Raw genomic sequence first — 11,321 nt, 5'->3', positions numbered from 1 at the left:
GGAGCGGCCTGATGTAGCTTTGAGCGGGGGAGCGGAGGGGTGAACAGTTCAGTGAGCGATGAGCGGAGATTCTCACCGCTCCACTCCGCTCATATGCTCTGTTAAGCATAAATGTTTATGTCCATAATAATAACAGTTCAGTGCTGAGTATTGAAATGTAAACTCTCAAGTGTTGGCTTTCTCAATGTATGTTGATTATGTGTATATTCAGAATGATAGACACAACCTTTTTATTTTGGGCTTGAGAAGGGGTTAAACTTCATGTGCTTCCACAAAAAAAAAAAAAAAAAAAAAAAAATTACAACCATTAAGGCTTTGTGCTTCTCCACGCAGGATCATGATGATCAATGTTTCTGAAAAGAAGGAATTGCTTCTGTCTCTATCTCAACTGACATGCAAAACTATTGAAATATTCTTGAACAGTAAAGTTGTGATATCTCTGTTTGCCATACTGGTGAGATTAAGCACTCTGATGTGATATTTCACATATTTTAACAAGGAAAATACTACTCAAGTGTTTAGGCACTGCTGGGGCTGCTGGTTTTTAGAGAATGTGGCATTTCAATCCATTCACAGTCATTTGCTTATCTAATTAATGTATTTTTCTTTGGCAAAAAAAAAAAAAGAATAAGTATAAATAAATAAATAACACTTCAGCCTTAGCTTTTATTTAAACTGCACATGCTTGCACAAGAAACAAGAAACGGTAACACTTTAGAATAATGGTCCGTCATTGATAAGTAACTGCAGGAAGTAATGCAGGACTAATGATTATTACTACATTAACACTTCAGCTATTACTATTAACTAATATAGAAACAAGCTTAACTAATCAGGAAGCAACATTGAATTTAGGACTAAGATAGTCCCTTATCAGGTAATTAAGTTGGCTTGAGAAAGCCAACTTACTGAAATCCTATTTAAACTTATTATTATTAAGTTGGCTTGAGAGAGCCAACATATTGAAATCCTATTTAAACTTATTATTATTAAGTTGGCTTGAGAGAGCCAACATATTGAAATCCTATTTAAACTTATTAAGTTGGCTTGAGAGAGCCAACATATTGAAATCCTATTTAAACTTATTATTAAGTTGGCTTGAGAGAGCCAACATATTGAAATCCTATTTAAACTTATTATTATTAAGTTGGCTTGAGAGAGCCAACATATTGAAATCCTATTTAAACTTATTAAGTTGGCTTGAGAGAGCCAACATATTGAAACTTATTTAAACTTATTATTATTATTAATGGTGCTTGCTGAAAGCAAGGCATCATTAGTGTTCTCTTGCATACTTATTATTAGTGGTGCTTGCTGAAAGCAAGGCATCACTATTGTTATTGCTCATACTTATTATTATTCTTATTATTCCACACAAAGTTTGGCGCGTAATGCGCCCCGCACCGTTTGTCTCAGACCCCTGAGTGAGGTGTCAAATCGACCGGCTCATTGAGGAGAGGTGTGCTATGACTTTTCTAAGCGATCGGGTGTACGATGTTCGCACAGCGGACGAAAAAGCGGCCAAAAAAGTCCCATTGACTTTACATGGGGAGTTCTAAAAACATTTGAATCCCAACTGCCGTTTTCACACACACAGACTCCAAAGGGCCTGACACCCCTGCGTCTCTCCCTCTCTCTCTCCCTCAGAGGATTTATATTATCAAGCAGCCAATAAGTAATGGCCTAAAATCTTCATAGCCACACCCTAGCAACCAGTTTCAGCACCCTAGCAACCACTAAGAGCTCCCTAGCAACCACCCTAAACCAAAAAAAAATGTTTTTTACATTTTTTTGTATTTTTTAACGCAATATTACACTCGTGGCCTTGCGATATTGCTCCATGCTTGTGCCTATTCGGCCATAGGCACGAGGCCGCAGGCCGAGTGCCGTACTGAAGGCACTCGCAACCACCCAGAACACCCTAGCAACTGCTTTTTTTTAAAAAATTAAAGCAATATTACACTCGTGGCCTTGCGAAATTGCTCCATGCTTGTGCCTATTCGGCCATAGGCACGAGGCCGCAGGCCGAGTGCCGTACATAAGGCACTCGCAACCACCCACAACACCCTAGCAACTGCCTAGCAACCACCCAGAAAACCTAGCAACTGCCTAGCAACCACCCAGAACACTCTAGCAACTACCTAGCAACGCCCTAGCATCCACCCAGAATACCATAGCAACTGCCTAGCAACACCATAGCAACCACCCAGAACACCCTAGCAACCACCTAGTAACGCCCTAGCAACCACCAAGAATACCCTAGCAACTGCTTAGCAACCACCAAGAATACCCTAGCAACTGCCTAGCAACCACCCAGAACACCCTAGCAACTGCCTAGCAATGCCCTAGCATCCACCCAGAATACCCTAGCAACACCATAGCAACCAACCAGAACACCCTAGCAACTGCCTAGCAACCATCCAGAACACCCTAGCAACTGCCTAGCAACACCCTAGCAACCACCCAGAATACCATAGCAACCGCCTAGCAACACCATAGCAACCACCCAGAACACCCTAGCAACTGCCTAACAACGCCCTAGCAACCACCAAGCATACCCTAGCAACCGCCTAGCAACCACCCAGAATACCCTAGCAACCACCTAGCAACACCATAGCAACCACCCAAAATACCCTAGCAACGCCCTAGCAACCACCCAGAATACCCTAGCAACCACCCTGAACCCTCTAGCAACCGCCTAGCAACCACCCAGAACACCCTAGCAACCGCCTAGCAACACCATAGCAACCACGCAGAACACCTTAGCAACCGCCTAGCAACACCACAGCAACCACCCAGAATACCCTAGCAACCGCCTAGCAACTCCATAGCAACCACCCTGAATACCCAAGCAACCACCCAAAATATCCTACCAACACCTAGCAACACCATAGCAACCATCCAGGACACCCTAGCAACTGCCTAGCAATGCCCTAGAAACCACCCAGAATACCCTAGCAACTGCCTAGCAACACCATAGCAACCACCCAGAATACCCTAGCAACCGCCTAGCAACCACCCAGAACACCCTAGCAACTGCCTAGCAACGCCCTAGCAACCACCCAGAATACCCTAGCAACCACCTAGCAATACCATAGCAACCACCCAGAACACCCTAGCAACTGCCTAGCAACACCCTAGCAACCACCCAGAATACCATAGCAACCGCCTAGCAATGCCCTAGCAACCACCAAGAATACCCTAGCAACCACCTAGCAACACCATAGCAACCACCCAGAATACCCTAGCAACTACCTAGCAACCACCCAGAATACCCTAGCAACCGCCTAGCAACACCATAGCAACCACCCAGAACACCCTAGCAACTGCCTAGCAACGCCCTAGCAACCACCCAAAATACACTAGCAACTGCCTAGCAACCACACAGAATACCCTAGCAACCGCCTAGTAAAACCCTAGCAACCATGCTGAATTTTGCCACTGCAAGCACCACTTCACATTTTCTTCAGGAAATGTACATTCTAGTTATAATACTTATTCTTATTATTCCACACAAAAGTTTGGCGCGTAATGCGCCCCGCACCGTTTGTCTCAGACCCGGTGAGTGAGGTGTCAAATCGACCGGCTCATTGAGGAGAGGTGTGCTATGACTTTTCTAAGCGATCGGGTGTACGATGTTCGCACAGCGGACGAAAAAGCGGCCAAAAAAGTCCCCAATGACTTTACATTGGGAGTTCTAAAAATATTTGAATCCCAACTGCCGTTTTCACACACACAGACTCCAAAGGGCCTGACACCCCTGCGTCTCTCCCTCTCTCTCTCCCTCAGAGGATTTATATTATCAAGCAGCTAATAAGTAATGGCCTAAAATCTTCATAGCCACACCCTAGCAACCAGTTTCAGCACCCTAGCAACCACTAAGAGCTCCCTAGCAAACCACCCTAAACCAATAAATAATTCAAAAATTTTTTTTTTACATTTTTTAAAGCAATATCACACTCGTAGCCTTGTGATATTGCTCCATGCTTGTGCCTATTCGGCCACAGGCCTCGTGCCATACTGAAGGCACTCGTTTTTAGAGATTTTAATAACTCTATAAAAACTCCATAGTAACCATCTTTGACAACTACCAACCACCTAGTAACACCATAGCAACTAAAAAAAATACCTTAGCAACCATCCTGAACACCCTAGCAACGTCTAGAAACGCTCTAGTAACCACCAAAAATACCGTAGCAAAAACCCAGAACACCCTAGCAACTGTCTAGCAACCCCCCAGAACACCTAGCAACTGCCTAGCAACCACCCAGAACACCCTAGCAACTGCCTAGCAACACAATAGCAACCACCCAGAACACCCTAGCAACCACCAAGAATACCCTAGCAACGCCCTAGCAACCACCCAGAATACCCTAGCAACCGCCTAGCAACACCATAGCAACCACCCAGAATACCCTAGCAACCACCTAGAAACACCATAGCAACCACCCAGAATACCCTAGCAACCGCCTAGCAACGCCCTAGCAACCACCCAGAATACCCTAGCAACCGCCTAGCAACGCCCTAGCAACCACCCAGAATACCCTAGCAACCACCTAACAACACCATAGAAACCACCCAGAATATCCTAGCAACACCATATCAACCACCCAGAATACCCTAGCAACACCATAGCAACCACCCAGAACAGCCTAGCAACGACCTAGCAACACCATAGCAACCACCAAGAATACGCTAGCAACCGCCTAGCAACCACCCAGTATACCCTAGCAACCACCTAGCAACACCATAGCAACCACCCAGAACACCCTAGCAACTGCCTAGCAACACCATAGCAACCACCCAGAATACCCTAGCAACGCCCCTAGCAACCACCCAGAATACCCTAGCAACCGCCTAGCAACACCATAGCAACCACCCAGAATACCCTAGCAACCACCTAGCAACGCCCTAGCAACCACCCAGAATACCCTAGCAACCGCCTAGCAACGCCCTAGCAACCACCCAGAATACCCTAGCAACTGCCTAGCAACACCATAGCAACCACCCAGAATACCCTAGCAACGCCCCTAGCAACCACCCAGAATATCCTAGCAACCGCCTAGCAACACCATAGCAACCACCCAGAATACCTTAGCAACCGCCTAGCAACACCATAGCAACCACCCAGAACAGCCTAGCAACCACCTAGCAATGCCCTAGCAACCACCAAGAATACCCTAGCAACCACCTAGCAACCACCCAGAATACCCTAGCAACCGCCTAGCAACGCCCTAGCAACCGTTTAGAGCCACATATAAACCATATTGCAACATATAGAAGCTATATTTCAGCTCCACAACATCGTACAGACATGGTTGTTGGCTCGTATGCAATCATGTACAACACCCTAGCAACCGAGTGGAGAGTTTTGCCACTGCAAGCACCATTTCACATTTTCTTCAGGAAATGTACATTCTAGTTCTTCTTATTAATGGTGCTTGCTGAAAGCAAGGCATCATTAGTGTTCTCTTGCATACTTATTAATGGTGCTTGCTGAAAGCAAGGCATCATTAGTGTTCTCTTGCATACTTATTATTCTTCTTCTTAATATTATTATTATTATTCTGGACAACTTTTCGGCGCGTAATGCGCCCCGCACCGTTTGTCACAGGCTCCTGAGTGAGGTGTCAAATCGACCGGCTCATTGAGGAGAGGTGTGCTATGACTTTTCTAAGCGATCGGGTGTACGATGTTCGCACAGCGGACGAAAAAGCGGCCAAAAAAGTCCCCATTGACTTTACATGGGGAGTTCTAAAAACATTTGAATCCCAACTGCCGTTTTCACACACACAGACTCCAAAGGGCCTGACACCCCTGCGTCTCTCCCTCTCTCTCTCCCTCAGAGGATTTATATTATCAAGCAGCCAATAAGTAATGGCCTAAAATCTTCATAGCCACACCCTAGCAACCAGTTTCAGCACCCTAGCAACCACTAAGAGCTCCCTAGCAACCACCCTATACCAAAAAATATATATTTTTTTATTATTTTTTTATTTTTTAAAGCAATATTACACTCGTGGCCTTGCAAAATCACTCCATGCTTGTGCCTATTCGGCCATAGGCACGAGGCCGCAGGCCGAGTGCCGTACTGAACCACCCAGAACACCCTATTCGGCCGTACTGAAGGCACTCGCAACCACCCAGAACACCCTAGCAACAGCTTTTTAAAAAAAAATTAAAGCAATATTACACTCGTGGCCTTGCGAAATTGCTCCATGCTTGTGCCTATACGGCCATAGGCACGAGGCCGTACATAAGGCACTCGCAACCACCCAGAACACCTAGCAACTGCCTAGCAACCACCCAGAACACTCTAGCAACTGCCTAGCAACGCCCTAGCATCCACCCAGAATACCATAGCAACTGCCTAGCAACACCATAGCAACCACCCAGAACACCCTAGCAACCACCTAGCAACGACCTAGCAACCACCAAGAATACCCTAGCAACTGCCTAGCAACCACCCATAATACCCTAGCAACCGCCTAGCAACCACCCAGAACACCTTAGCAACTGCCTAGCAACACCATAGCAACCACCCAGAACACCCTAGCAACCACCTGGCAACAGTATATTGCTAAAAACATGCTAGCAACATGCTAATCATGCTAGCATCATGCTAGCAACATGCTAATCAAGCTAGCATCATGCTAGCAACATGCTAATCATGCTAGCATTATGCTACCAACATGTTAATCAAGCTAGCATATGGCTAGCACCATGCTAATCAAGCTAGCATAATGCTAGCAACATGCTAATCATGCTAGCATTATGCTACCAACATGTTAATCAAGCTAGCATTATGCTACCAACATGTTAATCAAGCTAGCATCATGCTAGCAACATGCTAATCAAGCTAGTATCATGCTAGCAACATGCTAATCAAGCTAGCATATGGCTAGCAACATGCTAATCAAGATAGCATATTGCTAGCAACATGCTAATCATGTTAGCATCAAGCTAAAAATATGCTAGCAAAATGCTAATCATGCTAGCATCTTGTTAAAAGCATGCTAACAACATGCTAATCATGCTATCATCATGCGACCAAGATGCTAATCATGTTAACAACATGCTAATCATGCTAGCATCATTCTAACAACATGTTAATCATAGTAAATCATGCTGGAATGTGGTAAATCGTAGTAAATCATCTTAGAATCATGGTAAATCGTGGTAAATAATGCTAAAACGTGGTATATCATGGTATCACAACATGGTAATTGTGTTAGCATCTGCCCAGTGGCGAATTTTGCCACTGCAAGCACCATTTCACATTTTCTTCAGGAAATGTACATTCTAGTTAATGGTGCTTGCTGAAAGCAAGGCATCATTAGTGTTCTCTTGCATACTTATTATTCTTCTTCTTATTATTATTAATGGTGCTTGCTGAAAGCAAGGCATCATTAGTGTTCTCTTGCATACTTATTATTAGTGGTGCTTTTTTGAAAGCATCACTATTGTTATTGCTCATACTTATTATTAATGGTGCTTGCTGAAAGCAAGGCATCATTAGTGTTCTCTTGCATACTTATTATTATTCTTCTACTTCTTATTATTCCGGACAAAAGTTTGGCGCGTAACTCGCCCCGCACCGTTTGTCACAGACCCCTGAGTGAGGTGTCAAATCGACCGGCTCATTGAGGAGAGGTGTGCTATGACTTTTATAAGCGATCGGGGGGGCGGTGTTCGCCCCAGGGGTGAAAAAGCGTCCCAAAAAGTCCCAATGACTTAACATTGGGACGAACTTTGAGCACTCGTAGCTCGGAGCGAGGATTTCGGAGAAAAGTGTGATTTGCCACATTTGAAGAGGCTGACAGGCTCTGTAAGAACATACCTCACAATGGGGTAAAAGTTGCACCCCTGGGGGACAGGAGCGTCCCAAAGTTTCCCATTGACTTACAATGGTGTAGGACGGCCCATGAAATGGGCCGTCCTACACATTGCATTGGGATTTTGTATTGAACGTAGCTCTGGATCACAGTGTCAGAAAGACAAGGGGGCGGGCTCATTTTACTCAGACGACCAGTCAGTCTCTAAGGATCATTGTGAAGCTATCAAGCCACGCCCTAGCAACCATTTAGAGCACCTTAGCAACAAGTCCCATAGACTTCCATTGAAAGAGATCACAGGGATATCTCTGGACTGAATTGTCATAGAAACATGGGGGTGGTCTCATTTGACTCGGGGCAGCAAACAGCCAATCATGAATCACCTCAACACTTCCTATCCCCTCCCTAGCAACCATTGTCGAGCAGCTTAGCAACCAAAACCATAGAGGGATATCTTCCATTCTAAATGCCACAGAGGCATGGGAGTTGGTTTAAATCATTCATACTGACAAGCAGCCTTTGGAGTTTTATGATTGGCAGCTGCCAAGCCACTCCCTAGCAACCAAACAGAGCACCCTAGCAACCATTTTGCAAGACCTATATCTCTGCATCAGAACATCATAAAGAGATGGGGTTAAGACAAGTTTGACTCAGGGCAGCACACAGCCATTCATGAGACACCACAACACTTGCTAGCCCCGCCATAGCAACCATTGTCGAGCACCTTAGCAACCAAAATCCATAGAGGATATCTTTCATTCTGAATGTCACAGAGGAATGGGAGTTGGTTTATATCATTCACACTGACAAGCAGCCTATGGAGTTTCATGATTGGCAGCTGCCAAGCCACTCCCTAGCAACCAAAAAGAGTACCCTAGCAACCATTTTGCAAGACCTATTTCTCTGCATCAGAACATCGTATAGAGATGGGGGTTGGCTCTTTTGACTCATGCTAGCAAAGAGGAATTCCAACATGTTACACATGCTAGCTGTGAATAGCTACATGCTAATAGCGATTAGGTAAGTGCTAAATCATGCCAAGAAAATGCTAAGAACTCCAATAGTAATCATCTGTGACAACTACCAACAACTTAGTAACACCTTAGCAACCGCCCTGAACACCCTAGCAACTGCCTAGCAACCACCCAAAATACCCTACAACCACCTAGCAACACCATAGCAACCACACTGAACACCCTAGCAACTGCCTAGCAACGCCATAGCAACCACCCAGAATACCCTAGCAACCGCCTAGCAACACCATAGCAACCACCCAGAACACCCTAGCAACCACCTAGCAACGGCCTAGCAACTGCCTAGCAACCACCCAGAACACCCTAGCAACCGCCTAGCAACCACCCAGAACACCCTAGAAACTGCCTAGCAACGCCCTAGCAACCACCCAGAATACCCTAGCAACCGCCTAGCAACCACCTAGAAAACCCTAGCAACTGCCGAGCAACGCCCTAGCAACCACCCAGAATACCCTAGCAACCGCCTAGCAACACCATAGCAACCGCCTAGCAACACCATAGCAACCACCCAGAACACCCTAGCAACTGCCTAGTAACGCCCTAGCAACCACCAAGAATACCCTAGCAACCGCCTAGCAACCACCCAGAATACCCTAGCAACTGCCTAGCAACGCCCTAGCAACCACCCAGAATACCCTAGCAACCACCCAGCACACCCTAGCAACTGCCTAGCAACGCCCTAGCAACCACCCAGAATACCCTAGCAACTGCCTAGCAACGCCCTAGCAACCACCCAGAACACCCTAGCAACTGCCTAGCAACACCCTAGCAACCACCCAGAATACCCTAGCAACCGCCTAGCAACCACCAGAACACCCTAGCAACTGCCTAGCAACGCCCTAGCAACCACCTAGAATACCCTAGCAACCGCCTAGCAACACCATAGCAACCACCCAGAACACCCTAGCAACACCCTAGCAACCACCCAGAACACCCTAGCAACCGCCTAGCAACCACCCAGAATACCCTAGCAACTGCCTAGCAACACCCTAGCAACCACCCAGAATACCCTAGCAACTGCCTAGCAACCACCCAGAACACCCTAGCAACCACCTGAACAACACAAATAAGCCATATCTCAGCAGCAGAACATCGTACAGACATGTTTGTTGGCTCGTATGCAATCATGTACCATACTCTAGCAACCGAGTGGCGAGTTTTGCCACTGCAAGCACCATTTCACATTTTCTTCAGGAAATGTACATTCTAGTTCTTATTATTATTATTATTCTGGACAAAGTTTGGCGCGAAACTCGCCCCGCACCGTTTGTCACAGACCCCTGAGTGAAGTGTCAAATCGACCGGCTCAATGAGGAGAGGTGTGCTATGACTTTTCTAAGCGATCGGGTGTACGATGTTCGCACAGCGGACGAAAAAGCGGCCAAAAAAGTCCCCATTGACTTTACATTGGGCATTCTAAAAATATTTGAATCCCAACCGACGTTTTCACACACACAGACTCCAAAGGGCCTGACACCCCTGCGTCTCTCCCTCTCTCTCTCCCTCAGAGGATTATATTATCAAGCAGCCAATAAGTAATGGCCTAAAATCTTCATAGCCACACCCTAGCAACCAGTTTTAGCACCCTAGCAACCACTAAGAGCTCCCTAGCAACCACCCTAAACCAAAAAAAAATTTTTTTTACATTTTTTTGTATTTTTTAACGCAATATTACACTCGTGGCCTTGCGATATTGCTCCATGCTTGTGCCTATTCAGCCATAGGCACGAGGCCGCAGGCCGAGTGCTGTACTGAAGGCACTCGTTATTAAAGATTTTAATAACTCTATAAAAACTCCATAGTAACCATCTTTGACAACTACCAACCACCTAGTAACAAAATAGCAACTACCAAAAATACCTTAGCAACCATCCTGAACACCCTAGCAACGTCTAGAAACGCTCTAGTAGATCATAGAAACACCAAGGTGGTCTCGTTTCACTCAGGGCATCAAATGGCCAATCATGAATCACCTCAACACTTCCTAGCCCCTCCCTAGCAACCATTGTCGAGCACCTTAGCAACCAAAATCCTAGAGGGATATCTTCTATTCTGAATGTCACAGAGGCATGGAAGTTGGTTTATATCATTCATAGTAACAAAAAGCCTTTGCAGTTTCATCAATGGCAGCTGTCAAGCAACTCCATAGCAACCAAACAGATTACCCTAGAAACCAAAATTCAAAGAGGGATATCTTCCATTCTGAATGTCACAGAGGCATGGGAGTTTGTTTATGTCACTCATACTGAAAAGCAGCCTTTGGAGTTCATCATTAGCAGCTGCCAAGCCACTCCATAGCAACCAAACAGAGTACCCTAGCAACTATTTAGCAAGACCTATATCTCTGTATCAGAGCATCGTATAGAGATGGGGGAAGGTTTATATAATTCAATATTGACAAGAAGCCTTTGGAGTTTCATGATTGGCAGCTGCCAAGCCACTCCCTAGCAAC

The sequence above is a fragment of the Scardinius erythrophthalmus genome (assembly GCF_964197995.2).
Source record: "Scardinius erythrophthalmus genome assembly, chromosome: 4".
In the NCBI taxonomy this organism is placed as follows: domain Eukaryota; kingdom Metazoa; phylum Chordata; class Actinopteri; order Cypriniformes; family Leuciscidae; genus Scardinius; species Scardinius erythrophthalmus.
This window is presented reverse-complemented; position numbering follows the sequence as displayed.